This window comes from Acomys minous (assembly GCF_964271855.1).
Source record: "Acomys minous genome assembly, chromosome: 19".
Lineage (NCBI taxonomy): Eukaryota > Metazoa > Chordata > Mammalia > Rodentia > Muridae > Acomys > Acomys minous.
The window spans coordinates 56523464-56536437 of record NC_140499.1 but is presented as its reverse complement, the minus strand read 5'-3'; positions in this window follow the sequence as shown (position 1 = coordinate 56536437).

Below are 12974 nucleotides of genomic sequence, written 5' to 3'. Positions count from 1 at the left end.
TTTGAATGCCCTGTCACAAAGACAGATTAAAACGTGTGAGTGCATGCTTGCGTGCGTGCGTGCGTGCGTGGTGGGGTGGGGGTGTGGGTGTTGGCGCTAGCTTTAAAACTAAAGGGTTGTTCCACTTAGTGGAAATATGTGTGATTGACATTCAGTCTGCTGCATCACCTTTGTAAATTGCAAACAAGAAAGTACAGCAACTTAGCCAGACTTTGTGGGACACGCCTTTAATCCCAGCACTTGGCAAGCAGAGGCAGGCAGATCGCTGTGAGTTCGAGGCCAGCCTGGTCTACAAAGTGAGTTCAGGACAGCCAGGACTATACAAAGAAACCCTGTCTTGAAAAACCAAAAAAAGAAAGAAAGAAAGAACAGCAACTTGTTGTTCCTTCAATTTAGAATTATGTTACAGTTCCTCAGACATGGAGACTGCTTTGTTCTAATGTTTGTACCTTTCTCCTGGAAAGAACAAGCCCATGGCCCACTGTCTTGACTCCTTCACAAGATGTGAGCGCTCCCTTCAGACCTATTAAAAAAAAAAAAAGAAAAGAAAAAGTTTAGTCATTTGTAGTATTTGCAGACACTACAAAATGAAAGATAAAAACCAGTATGGCAAGGCCCACTACACATGCCTTAATATCGCTACACTATCCAACTTTGGTATTCTTTTAAGTTACTTGAGTAAAGTACTCCGTATGTCTGAAATGACCCAAGTGACATGCAGGCCATGTGCTAGTGAATCAAGCCTTTGTATTTTCAGGAGTTGCTCTGGGCCTATTTAATCCCTTCCTGGCTGTGGGCAGTGCAAATTGGTCCATCTTTGTTTGTTCTTGGGACCAGTTTATGTTGCTGTGGCAACAGATCTTCTCACTGGATGAAGAACTTGATGTATGAAATAGAAACACAGAACTTAGCATAGTCCCTCGTGCTTTCAGTCATAGCACGTGGGATACTGAGGCAGGATTTCTGGGTACAAAATACCTACAACACTAACCGTGGAATTCTTAAGAGTTTCCAGAACCAACTTACCATTTATTGCTTCCTTGTTTAAATTGTATATATGGGTTTTTTTAAAGCCCTTTTCTCATAATCACTGAGACTGAAAGTAGTTAAATTGTGAATGAGTGATTATGGCACTCCCCTCAGCCAATAATGTGCTGGCAAATGTTTAGTGGCTCTGGAAGGAGCATGCCACTGACACAGTGTTGGTGGGCTGTAAATACATGGTTAGGCGGTTCGTACTGCGGATGTGATGCTAGTAGAAAAATCCCTACCCAAGAGTAGTATGTTCTCAGGTGGTTTCCAGAAGTTTAAAAAACATTTTATTCATATTTGACCACCTCCCCTTGGTGGGGAGGCCTGGTGGCACTCAAAGAAAGAGTAAGCAGGCTGCTAAGATGAGACTTGATAGCCTATGACCATATAGTGGGGGAGGAGGTCCCCCTCGGTCATAGACCTAGGGGAGGGGAATAGGGTGAAAGCAGGAGGGAGGGAGGAACAGGAGGATACAAATGATGGGATAACAATTGAGATGCAATCTGAATAAATTAATTAAATTTTAAAAATTTTATTTATGGGAGCGGGCAGTGCATGACTCAGCCTTACATGTAGAGATCAAGGACAACTGTGAAGAATTGATTCCCACCTTTTGTCTGCCTTGTTGAGTCAATCTCTCTGGCTGCTTCTGTCCCTCTGTGTATTTCAGGCTGTATCTGTCCCCCACCTTGCCAAAGACTGCTGGGTTGCAGCCACATGCCACCATAGCCAGCATTTTTTGGTTTGCTTTTTAAATGAGCTCTGGGGATTGAACTCGGGCTTGTGTAGCAAGTGCTTCTATAGGCTAAGTGATCTCACCAGCTGTTTTCGAGGGTGTAAGACAGGTTCTTACATAGCCCATCTGTTCTCAATTGACATAGCCTAGGATACCTCAAACTCCTAGTCCTCAGCCTCATGAGTGTTGAGATTACGGGCATGTATTCTGCCTCATGTGATATTTCCACCCTTCAGGTGCAGTAGACACAAATAACCCAAAGAACAGAAGTACTAATAAAATGTAGGAAAATAATTCGGAAATGGTCAATTCTTAGTTTTGATTACCCTTTCCTAAATACAATAAAGTCTGTTCTAGGCGTTATGCCTGATCTTCATGATGGCTGTTTGAAAGCCAGAACTATAGAACAGCCAACTCCTCTGCTGCGACACATCACTACTGTTAATTCTGTAGGACACTTGTGCTTTCACTGTTGTGTAGAACTGGAAATGCTGATAAGATCAGACCCGTGGGTCCAGGCCCCCTCTAGGTAATTTGATAGTCTTAGGCTGCTTTTCTTGTCTGAACTGAAGATGTATGAGCTACATCTTGAGTTGACCTGCAGTCCTATGACGTGTGATCTAGAGCCTAGCCCAACTGCGTACATCACGCCACAGTTGGGGATCTGAGAGCTACCTGACCAACCTCTTTGTTATCTTGTCTGTCTTTCAAATAATATCTCTTCGAATTCTAAGAGATTCTAAAAGGAATCTCTTGACGAGTCTCATCACTGTCCCAGGTCAGGTCACTTCACTGAAATGATCTTCGGAAGTTGGACAGGGGGCCAAGGCACTCTGCTAACTGAAGTGTGTATGAGTTTCCTTGTTTGTCATGTCACTGTCTGGTGGAATATAAGTTCGTGGTCTGCCACAGGTAGATACTGTCACCCCTAACTCTAATCACATTAAGAAAGTGAAAAATTGGTACAACTGGTAGACCCAGCAGCGGTGCTCAGCACCATGTGGGGAGCCGTGACTGAGCCAAGTGTCCAGTGTGAGCTGAAGCTGTCAAAGATCGACAGATGGCTGAGCCTTGTTCAGAGTGATGCATGTACTCCCTCCACAGACCAGCATCCTCAACATTTCTGTGCCAGGAGGAAATGGCCCACTTAGTGGATGGAGGCGTAATATGCTTACCCAGGATTGGCTTCCGAACAAATGACAAGGATATGACCTAGGTCAGGGAAGGTGCTATGTTCTTCTCGGGTACTAAGGTTGAATTTCAGGGTTGACTTGAGTTGGTAAACAATCACTCTGAAAGGTAAATTCAAAGTACACAGACACCTTCTTTAACTGTCTTTTGAATTTTCTTAGTTATGAATATGAATGGGAAATAAAGATTATGAGTATCTTATAAAGCCAAAAATATTTGCTATTTGGCCCCTTAGAAAAAGCTTGCTTGTTTCCAAAAAAGTCAACCCCTGGCAGCACGTGTAGATTAAATGTGATCTACAAAATGGATTTAGTTTACCCAGCTATACTCTGTGTATGTGTGTAACCTAGTATCTTTCTCTATCTTTGTTTCCCTATTTACCTTGTTTTTTTTGAGACAGAGTCTCTTCACTGACCATGGCTGGCCAGTGACACCCCATTCCCGTACCCACTTGTCTCTGCCTCACAGTGCTGAGGTTACAGATGGGTGTTGGGGACCTGAACTCAGGTCCACATGCATGCAGACTAAGTACTCTATAACCACTGGCGCATGTCTTTAGCCCCTATTTTAAATTTAAATTAGCCACTAACTATATAGTGTCTCATTAAAATTGAGATTTTTTTTCAAATTGAATGATTTAATAATCCTACTGATATCAAACCAGAAGAGGATAATGAAACTGACTCCAAGATGCTGAGGTAGTGAGTTCATTCTCCTGAGGAGCCACATGCAGCACCCCTCCCCCACAGTTTATTCTTCTGAACTTGACAAACTGACTTGCAATTGGATGTTAATTTCATGTCCAGAAAGAAGTCTTGTTGACATTTTCATTAAGTTTGTAAATCAGAAAGAGAACCAAGTCTCTAAGGAAAAAAGGAGGCGGGGCTATTTTTGTGTTTCTTCAAGCTTTCTTCTGTCTTCTTCCAGTAATTTTGTCATTTTTTTTTCCTTCACATGTTTTTATGTTCCTTAAGGGATTTGGGACATTTAATTGTTTGTTTCCACCGACAGGAAGCTTTCTCTTGTATTTTATCTTTTAGCTGGCATTCTTTATATACCTTAAGGTGATTGTTTTTACATATTAATCTAATTTTATTAATTTCTTGGTGGTAAGTATGGAACTTGGGAGTGTTAGGCAAGTGATAAGCTGCACCTCAAGGCCCTGTGTGTAAGTTCATGCTTGCTGCCCTAGTCTTTATCTAGCACTATACCTAAATATAGCACTCAGGGCAATTTATAAAGAAGAGTGTTTTATTTCGCTCATGGTTGTAGAGACTGGGAAGAGGCACAGTGCCAGCATTGGCTTGGTATCTGAGAAGGCCTTCCCCACCCCCCTTTGGGGTTTTGTTTTGTTTTGTTCTTTGTTTTCTTTTTTCAGAAACAAGAGTCTCACTATAGACCTTTGGCTATCTTGGAACTTACTATATAGACCAGGTTGGCCTCAAACTCACAGAGATCTGCCTGCCTATACCTCCTAAGTGCTGGGATTAAAGGCGTGCAGCATGCCCAACTCCGAGGTGAGGCCTTCTTGCTGCATATAGAGGTATGAGTTCAGATGACAGTTTGATGCTGTACCCACTGAGCAAAATGTGATGTGCTCCCAACCACAGGTTCGTGGCTAGTTTTATAGTACTGGGTATTTCTTCCTGTGGAATGGGCCTTAAATCCAAACATAAAGTGGTTGGTTACTCCTATACCATCTGTGCTGTTATTGCACCTATGGGCATATTTTGCCATATTGGTTAATTCACAGGGCTCACAGCTGGATAAGAATGCTAATGCCCTCCCCCCCACACACACCATCCCTCTACCCTGGCCAGCTAAGCAGCCTGCATAGCACCTTCTAGTACTGTGAAAGCTAGCTAGCAGGAAGGACACTTCCTGGTCAGTACCAATCTGATATCTTCATGTCCTATAACCATAGAAGAACATTTCTGAAGTATTTTGTTTATTTATGTTTTGAGTATTTTTTTAGACAGAATGCCTGTTGAGTTTATCTGTCTGGAAAATGTTATGTTCTTCTTAAATCTACAGAGGTAAAATGATAGTAATATGGTTCTTACCGTGCAACCATCCGTGCTTCCCTGGCATAAAATTTTCTTGGCTGCAGAGAATTGTTTTCTTAATAGGGTGTTGAGTATATTTACAATGTTCTTGTGAAATATCTTTTTATAAATTTAGTACCATGTGATATTTGCTTCCTAAAAGATATTTGGATGTTTTATCATTTCATGTGTTCCAGAACATTTTTTTTTTTTGCAACATCAGGAACATTTTGTCTCTGAAATATTCAACTATAATTCTAAAACAACAAAAACAAAAGTTATGTCACTCCATGTGTATTGCTCATGCTGTTTGTTGTCCATTTAACACATGGTAGGCATCTCCACATGTGAGCCCACAGTTGCATTCTAGTGTGTCTTATGAAGATGTAATGTAAACTTGTTGAACCAAGATTGGTGGACATTTGGTTTTCGTGTTATTTCAGACTACATTAAAAGAACAGTTCTAAACATATCTCTTGACACATTTGTGGGAACTCTGAGGATGAATTCCTTGACCAAAAAAAAAAAGTTTCTATTCACAAAGAATTAATTTTCTAAAAAGAGCATGAGAAAGACAAGGCAGAGATGAATATTATAGAAAAGGCGAAGTAAGGACTGTGACTTTGAGGCCTTGAACATCTCCACAGAAAAACCATCTCCAAGTAGTTTATTTCTAAGTAATTGATTTTGTTTAAAATATTTGTTTAAAATTATCTGTGAACAATATAGCATTTTATTTACTTTTGTTTAGTGAAAAAGTAAATTTATAATTTTCCTTGGTCATTAGGCTGAAGATTGGCACTCAAAAGTCAAAGCCTAAGTGTTTTCTGAAAACACACTAAAGTGCACCTCTTCCCACCATGGAGACTGCATTTGATGCAGAAAGGCTGAATTATTTTGCAAGTCTGAACTTGGAAGGCATCGTGTTTCTCATAACATTTTGAAAAGTAACTATGGGAGCTTTTAAGTCATTTAAGTTGAACAGATGTACGTTTTTTGGTCCAGTTGTGGTTGTTAGCATGTTTAAGTAACCTGTCCTTTGCTGGTGTTGTTTCCAGTTCTGGTGAACTCTGGACACCCACATCTGACTGGCTTGACCTTGCTCACTGAGTTTCCATTACAACTATTTGCTTTCATTTTTAGGTCTACTAGAGCAAATATTTTCCCTCTACAAATACTCCAGTAAAGTCGCTTTGCATCTACAGGGATTGAAATAGCCTGTGTTAGTTTGTTTTTGTTTTTTTAACAGACCAAAAAAAAAAAAAAAAGCATATTATATGGCAGTGTTTTCCTTAATGGATCCAGAAAAGTCGTCTTCTTTTTGGAACTGTGTCAACATTTCATGTAGTATGGCTTCAGAGAACACAGTGTCTAGATGCCACAGTTATTTTGCTTAACCATAATCAAGTGTTCAAAGAGGTGCTCCAACTTCTCCGGCAGATGGGCGTCAGGGCTGGAGTGCAGTGTTAGCTGTACTATAAGATTGTTCTAGGAATGAGCCTGGAACGTTGGCACTGAATGTAATCTCAAGAGATAGATGGCTCTCTCAGCATTCAACAGAAGCTCCCTGAGGGCATGTTGAGTTTTCATCCCTTTCATCCAGGTAGGCCCAGAGCGCCTCCCCCAGTATTTGACATGAAAGAGTCACATGATAGTTTCCAGCCTCAAATGGCCTCTCACAGTTGCTTATCAGTGATTTTACTGTTAAGTTATAGTTGGCCTGGAACCAGGAGACTATAAGGCAGCTGTTATTTTTCAGGCAGCTTTTCCTCAGTCAAATGTTTGCCAGTTGGGCCTCTTCCTGCCTCAACCAATACTTTGCTGGATTTGCTCTCTTAGAATTTGTTGTTGTTGCTTTAATTTGAGCACTTCCTGCATAATTGGACTTCCTAATCTTCTTAGCACAGTTAGTTTTACTCTACTTTCCTATTTATACTAAACTCCTCCGTTGCTGATGGTCTGCCTGCTGGGTGCTGGGGATGACACTTCAGTGTCTCTCCTCTCCCCAGTGCCTGGCTCCTGGGAATTGCCTGAGTTTTCTCACCACCTCTCCCCAGTGTTGCATTAATCTCCATTTTTCCAGATGGGAAAAATGCCATGCCTCCTTTACGTCCTGTTGCCTTAAGGACCAATGAAGTTGTTTCAGGTCGTTCCCTGTGCACGTTATCCACATGGTTTTTATGCTTCTTTTTTTCTCCACTATTCAAAGTGTTTGGTATTCATTTAATGGCTTATCTTTGTCGAACATTGCATTGGATGCTGGTGACACAAGGGTAAATGAGCAGGCACAAAAGCAGCATGATGTATAAAGGGGGCTGCTGAGCTTGCTCAGGGGAAAGGCACCTCCCACCAAGCCTGCTTAGCTGAGTTTGGTCCCTGGAACCCACATGATGGAAAGAGAGGACCAAGTCCTGAAAGTTGTCCTCTGACCTCCGTGTGTGTACTGTAGCCTGTTGTGCCCACACATGGATGTACACAATAAATAGGTGTTTTTTTAAAGTTTAAAGTATGAAGGAAGCCGAGGAGAGCTTGGTAATGGTGTTATTGAGTGGGTGCAAAACTCACAACACTAGAGGCGCTTAAGGGTCTGACTTGCTAGACACAGCACTACCTCCGAGCAAGAACTCCGTTGGAAGTTAGTCCCTATTCTGGGTCCCAGTACTTATACTTATTTAGAGAAACTATAACTTTTATTTTTATTAGATTTATTTTTAAATTTCATATGTAAACTGCATATCATTTCCCCTTGTCTTCACCAATTCCTGTGTCCCTCTCCTTCCTCTTAAAGCTATGGCCTATCGAGAAATGGGGCATGGAACTAAACAGAGAATTCTCAACAGAGGAATATCAAATGGCTGAGAAACACTTAAAGAAATGCTCAACCTCCTTAATCATCAGGGAAATGCAAATCAAAACAATGCTGAGATTCCATCTTACACCCATCAGGATGGCTAAGATCAAAAATTCAAGCGACACCACATGCTGGCGAGGATGTGGGGAGAGAGGAACACTCCTTCATTGCTGGTGGGATTGCAAACTAGTACAACCACTTTGGAAATCTATCTGGTGCTATCTCAGAAAAATGGGAATAGGGCTTCCTCAAGACCCAGCTATTCCACTCCTTGGAATATACCCAGAAGATGCTCCAGCACACAGCAAGAAAATTTGCTCAACCATGTTCATAGCAGCCTTATTCATAATAGCCAGAACATGGAAACAGCCTAAGTGTCCCTCAATAGAAGAATGGATAAAGAAACTGTGGTACATATACACTATGGAATACTATTCAGCTATAAAAAACAAGGAATTCCCGAAATTTGTGGATAAATGGATTGAGCTAGAAATGATCATAATGAGTGAGTTAAGCCAGAAGCAGAAAGACTCAAATGGTATATACTCACTTATATCTGCATATTAGCCCAATGGGCATGTCCCACGAAAGCCTTCACTTACCAGGAAACTGTGACAGAGGAGAGGACATTCTAGTGGGACTCTAGATGAGAGAATCATGGGAGAAAGGCAAAGTAGAAGGACCCAGAGGGTCCTAGAAGCCTACAAGTAGAACATTATGATAGGCAGATTTGGGCACAGGGGTCCCGCTCAAACTAAGGCACCAGCCAAGGACAATACAGGCGGTAAACCTTAAACCCCTACCCAGATCTAGCCAATGGACAGAACACTCTCCACAGTAGAGTGGAGAGTGGGATATGACTTTCTCACATACTCTGGTGCCTCACCTTTGACCATGTCCCCTGGAGGGGGAGACCCGGTGGCACTCAGAGGAAGGACAGCAGGTTACCAAGAAGAGACTTGATACCCTATGAGCATATAGAGGGGGAGGTAATCCCCCTCAGGAACAGTCATAGGGGAGGGGAATAAGGGGAAATTGGGAGGGAGGGAAGAATAGGAGGATACAAGGGATGGGATAACCATTGAGATGTAACAAGAATAAATTAATAAAGGAGGAAAAAAAATAAAAATAAAGCTATGGCCTATATTTAAAAATTGTTATGGTGTATGTCCACACAAGTCATATTATGTATAATATATAAAATACACATATGTTATATATGTGTTATAATGGGTTTTATATATATTATAGTGTATATAATACATTCATAGTTATAAAATATATTTATAATATGTAATTTATATTACAATATAATTAATAGAATACAAATATAGTTATTAATATAAATGTATAATTATAAATATAGTAATGAGTGATGAATCTATAACATATTAATTATATAATTAGTATAATATACTATTAAATATATGTTATATATACACATACACTTAAATATGTATTTTATGTAACTTTAGGCAAATATAAAACATGATTATATTTGTCATGTTTTGTCAAACATCTTTAGTGTTATCCTTCTTCCTTCCCTCTTCCTCTGTGTTGTCCTAACCCCCCTCCCAATAAAGCCCCCTCCACTTCTCCACCGTCATGTCACCTGCTTTTCCCTTCCCAAGCCCGCCATGCCCACAGTTCCTTTAGTATTTCTTGGTTTCTGTGGTTGCCCCATATTTACACTCACATCTGAGGAGTGATAGGAGCCCCAGACGAGGAAGCGTGCGCACATTTGTCTCTCTGGCTCCGGGTTTCCTCATCCAGTGTGATATTTCCTGGACCCATCCATTCACCTCAAATTTTTATGATTTCCTTTTTCTTTACCACTGAATAGTATTCCGGAGTGTGTGTGTGCCACATTTCATTACCAGTTGAGGGACATTTAGCCTGTTTGTATTTCCTGGCTTGTGAGTGGAGCAGCAGTGACACAGCTGAGCAAGTATCTGTGGAGTTAGATGGTGAGTCCTTTGGGCATATGCCAAGGAGTATTATTATAGCTGGGTCATATGGTAGGCTTGCTTTTCGTTTTTTGAGAATTCTCCACACTGATTTCTGAAGTTTCTGTTCCACCAAAATGAATGAGGCCCCTTTTCCCCACATCCTCTCCAGAAGTCATTGTGGAAGCCACACCTTTTAAATAAGCATAAGAATTTTAAATAACAAAATAGATTTACTTAAAGTAAGTTATTATTGCTCAAGATCTCCACAGGCCAAATGCTATGTTTTAATAAAGGAACATCACATACGTGCACATATAGTTACTAGCTTATGGACAGGAAAAACTAGAAGGTTGCCGAAAATTACTGGTAGGGTTTGTGACAGGGAGCGATTTTCCCCTTTGGACATTGTTTGTCTGGAAGCAGAGTTACAGTGCAGAGAGTCTAGAGATGCTTGCCCTTCCGACCCCAGCTTTCCCATGCCCCCCTTCTCTGCAGTGCTAAGCAGTTAAGCTAGTTCCTTCTCTTCCTAAGGAGTCGTTAGTACGCTGGTGTTGTTTTCTGTGCAGGCAGACCTTCTGTTGACAGCCACCCTTAAAGGCACACTCTAGTCCGGTGTCCTCTGCAGTAGTGCCCAATCCCCTGACCTGCCTGAGGCTGTCATCTGGGAGGAGCCATCCTTAACTTGCTTTGCATATTGCAGTTGGGGATATCTTGTACCCATTAGATTTCTAGAACCTTCATCCTCAGGTTGTCTGCATAGAAGGCCCTCATGGTCTTGAGTCTGGGATGGGGTGAGGGCTGTCGGATGGAGAACCACACGGTGAGCTCCCCTGCTCCCTGGGCCGTGTTCCTCAAGGCTGGGAAGGAAGTGGAGTTGGAGTAAAACTCCAGTTGGGCTAAGTCCTGGCTCCCAAGTATGAGTTTAGGTAAGTTACTTAACACCCCCAAGCCTTCATGTTCCCCCTTTTAAATGTTCTTCAAAATGGTTTCGGAGACAGTGGGAGTGTTTGGAGAGTTAGACAGAATAATGTGAACCCAACAACTGACACTGTTCCCTAGCCCAGGTGGCGTGCTCAGCAGAAAGCACCCCTGTTCTGAACAGAGCAAGTTTTTGCCGGAAGAAAAGAAATCCCCATCACTGGAGAATACCGTGGCAGAGGTTACCGTCAAGGAAGTGCCACCCCTGGGGCTGAACTGTCCCTCCTCTACACTCCTGCCAACCTCAGCCCTCCTCCTGGAATCAGCGCAAGGGAAGAAGGGCCCAGAAAGTGGACCGTGGAAGCTGGAAACCCGTTTTCTTACAGAAAAGCATTGTTCTGCTTGCTGGCTTACCTTCATAAAATCACTTACAGGCTCTTTTGGCCATATCTGGAGATCAAAACCACCACGTCTAAAATTGTCTCTATGGGAAACTATGTTCCCAGCTCCTAACAACAGACTTAGAAATGAACTATTGGAATGCATCTTGTTTGGGGACAGTCTGTGGGTCAGCATTTGTGACTCATTGTCAGTGAAAGAAAAGTGGCATTTATTGCACTGTCTCAGAAACCTATAGCACACACATTTCTCTGAGGTTATCGAGGGTCTAAAGTTATTTAAAATAGCAGCCATGTATACCTAACACATTATTCTGATGTCCAGAATCTTATATTTCAGCTATTAATCCAACAACTAAGATGCACTTACGAGTGCTCTTTAGACGTCTTCAGAATTTACTATTTTTAAGGAAGGCAGAGCTCTGTGCTTTTGCATGTTCCTCTCTTGGTTATGTAATTGCAGGCTGAAACCCTGTCCCCCACCCCTTCCCTGCTCCAAGGCTTCTCTGCCCATGTTTGGTAACTGTTTCACAGCAGATTCTGATACGGAAGCAAGCCAGCAGAACCCTTATTCGGACGGGCTGAAAGCTGAGCAGCTCAAGACATAAGAGTTAAGACTCTCCTGTGTGCGCGCAGGGGATGTAGCTGGGCAGTGTGATGCTTGGCCGGCATGGGCGAGGTCCTGGGCTCCATCCCCAGCCCGGCAAGAAGAGATAATGTCTCCTGTACAGTGCGTCTGCGGATGCTACCTAGATCCACACAAGTGGGTCTGGATCAGAATTGTTGCGGTTGTTCTAGATGAGGTTGAAGAGCCACCAAAACCCCTCATCCGTTGCCTCGTTTGAAATTGCTGTAGGTCCCAAGAAAACATTTTTCTAAATACCTTCTTTTCGTTTTGTGTGATGATCATGAAAAGCATTGGGCATACCTTTTCTTCTTTCCTCATTCTTCCCTTTCTTAAATCCTTGTAATTATGACCAGAGCAACTTCCAGGTCCTCTTGGCAGTCTTAGCCTAGGCTTACATTCAGCTGAGCTATGCTTTAAATTAGTCTCCCTGCGATGGAGAAAATAAACTGCAGACGTAGGTAGCAGGCATGAATGCCCTTTCCGCTGCCGTGGCTGGGGCCACGCCCATTCTGGGCATTATTTAAGAGCTCACAGTAAAGCATGGGAAGATCTTTCCTACCAGAATTTGCACACATAAGCCCTGGGCTCAGTCCTATCTCCCAAAAGAGCTGGGCATGATGGTACATGCCTGTAATGCCAGCACCGGGGACAGGGACACAGGAGAACCAAACATTCAAGGTCATCTTCAGCTGCATAGCGACACTGGGGAGATCTGCCTGTCCTACATGAAACCTGTCCCGGGGGAGGAGAGAGAGGAGGGGAGCAGCAGAGACAGATACACACACAGAGCTGGTAGTTAAGTAAAATAATTAAGATTTTCAGACTTCCTGTGGGATGGAGCTCAGACAGGTGATAAGGTAACTGACAGTTACAGATCATGCGGTTCTGGCTTGGAGTAAGTTCAGCAATGCTATTAAATTTTTAAATGTCACTCTGTCCGTAGAATGGTTGTCAGTAAACTTTGTAAACCATGCACCTTATTAAAGTGTTTTATGGGAAGGGGAGTAGCTCAGTGTTTGCCTATGGTCCACAGTGCTCTGGATTTGCTCTCAAGTACCCATAGACTGGGTGTGGTACGCCACACCTGTAATCCCAGGATTTAGGAAGATGAGACAGGAGGATCAGAAGCTCGGGGTCATCCCCAGCTGTTAGTTCAGTGCAGCTCGCAGTGTCTGAGGCTGAAGTCTGTGATTGCTTCACCCTACGGACTTTGTTCCCGTGTGAGA